Below are 2659 nucleotides of genomic sequence, written 5' to 3' on the forward strand. Positions count from 1 at the left end.
AATTCTTACTTTTATTTATACTCTATGTATTTAATAACCTTTTATCTGTATTCTATCAAATTTTATCAATTGCCCCACTAACGTTCTTTTTGTCTGGTCGGGGATCCAATCAGGGTCACATGATGCTATTATTTGTCATTTTATTTTAAAGTTCTTTGAGTTGATATGGCTTTTCTTTTTTTAATTTTTTAACAGTTTTATTAAGATATAATTCACTTACTATATAATTCACATATAAAGCAGGTGAATTTAATGGTTTTTATTCATCAATATGTGCAACCATCACCAAAGTCTATTTTAGAACACCTCATCACTCAAAAAGAAATCCCATACTATTTAGCCATCACTCCCCCATCTCTCTTTGCCCCAGCCCTAAGCAAACACTGATAGTCTTTCAAACTTTGTTTTTTTCATGTTTGGCAAATATTTCATAGTAAATCCCTCCACCTAAATCTCGTCAGCACTTTAAACTCATTTGATCCATTCAGTGTCCTTGCTTGCCAAACACCTATTTCAGATTATTCAAATATTTTGGAATGCTTGCCTCTATGATAGAAGCAAGTAGAACCATTAACTCTGCAAGTTTATGACCTCCAAGACCAGTTAGGTCACTAATAGTTCCAGTCCATTCTTTCTCTTTTTTCTTCCAGGGAAATAGAAATCGGCCCTATGGGCAACCATATATACATCACGGAAATCAAAAAACTATCTCCCTTTTCACATGTTTATCACCCTGTTTATGAGTGATCACTGCTTCTTTTCCAGAGACAAACCTTACCATGCTTTAATGTCCCTGCCTCCTGGATAAAGATTATTGAGATACCCAATCATCAAATTAATATAACTTCAAATTCAGAAATGTTCCCCTCTTTTTAAATATGTCTTTAATATCATAAAGCCCCTGCCAACTTTCCCTTATCGAAATGTTCCTGGTTGTCCCCTGGGTATGATTCATCTTGCTACAGCAAACTAAATAAAACTAACTTTGTTTCTATAAAAATGTATTCTGGATGAGTTTTGGTTGGGGATCGGGGGGATTTCATACTATCTTGACACATTCCTTATTTTTTTAATCTTGATAAACTTTCCTCCTTTCAAACATTCTTTGCTCTTTTTCTCACTTTCCCTGACACTTTCCCTTTCCCCTTTGTTCATAAGATGCTCTCCTGTTTCCCAAAGGAAATATAAGTCTTTTGATAATAATTTGCCCTGCCTGTATCATAGAGAATGGGTTGCCAGGGCGTAAAACTTGAGGTAAAAAAAAAAAAAATGTTTAACATTTTCAAGCCAGAGAAGACAACAGTGTGGGGTAAAGCAGTAGCGTAGAGTTTCTGAGAAGTGGACAGAATTCAGAGAAATTAAGGAGGTACAATCATGCGCTTAAAAGCCAATTACTGGACCCTTCACTCCCACTACAGATCCACAGGTTTGAGACAACATGGAAGAGAGATGAAGCACAGTGAACAGGAGTTTACTTTAATGATACTAGACTGGACGTTTTGTTAACTGAGTAGAGATTTTTCTTGTGACTGAAAGTGATGCTACTCTACACAGAATTGTAAGGTCTGCTTAAGAGTTCTTTCTAAAGTAGTGAAGAAGAAATAATATATAGAATATGTAGAAAGAGACAGAAAAAGAAAACATATAAAGCTACTTTTTCTGTTTTGCACTACATTGAATTCAACTGATTCAGTTTGTTGCATATGCATGTTATTTTACTACTTCCTGATTTTTCCATTTTAGATATTATCTACTGTCTGTTTACTGTGTAACATGACGCATCCTGTGGTGATGAAAAGGCATCCCTTTCTCACTCCATCTCCCTCCACACACGTAGAAAACTCAAATATTCACACATATACAAAGACTTTCTCTGTGCGTTCCAAATTTTCACCAGAAAAGTATCTGTGAAAATTATTTCAAGCCTTGGATAACAAATTATTCCTCCCAAATGAATAAGGGTTTGTATCTTTTAGGCAACTAGGAAACTATTAGTCCATGACGGTTTTAACTAAATTCATGGTTTGATTTTTTTAATTTTGTTTTGTTTTTTTGCACAGCATAGATAATATGAATTTATGCTGCAAATCCACATGAGGGCATGTTTATGATGATAACTTCGCATGAATAATTATTTTAATTCCTTGACTGTGTGATACCACTTTCATTTCAGTCATCTAAGGTTGAGAGGTTGGACGTGTTTGCTTCCAGAGGGGATAAACTGCGGGATCTCCGTTATAAGTGGTTTTCGTCTTTTTCAACTTTTCCTTTGGTTTTGGGGTTTGCCTTTTATTCCCAGCAGCCTGAAAAGCAAACCACAGCCTAAACCAGGTTCTGTAAATTACCCCAAAGCAAATGTGGCTCTGGAACTCTGATGACTTCTGTGGGTTCCCATCTTCTCTTAGATTTTAGCTGAGTAAATACTATTATGCAAAATTTTCAATATCTTTACTGAGAAATACCCATATTTCTTCCTGAAGTATTTTAAATTCCTTCTTTTTGTTGTTTTGACTATCATAGCCAGCTAAGTATGTTTCTTCAGAATGCACGTAGACAGCTACATATGAGAAAGAACAACCTCAGTAACACATTGATATTATAATGTGATAAATAACATTTAGCCTACAATAAATAATTTCAAGACCAGCTATCCACAATG

This window comes from Propithecus coquereli, unplaced genomic scaffold, assembly GCF_000956105.1.
Source record: "Propithecus coquereli isolate 6110/MARCELLA unplaced genomic scaffold, Pcoq_1.0 Scaffold112, whole genome shotgun sequence".
Lineage (NCBI taxonomy): Eukaryota > Metazoa > Chordata > Mammalia > Primates > Indriidae > Propithecus > Propithecus coquereli.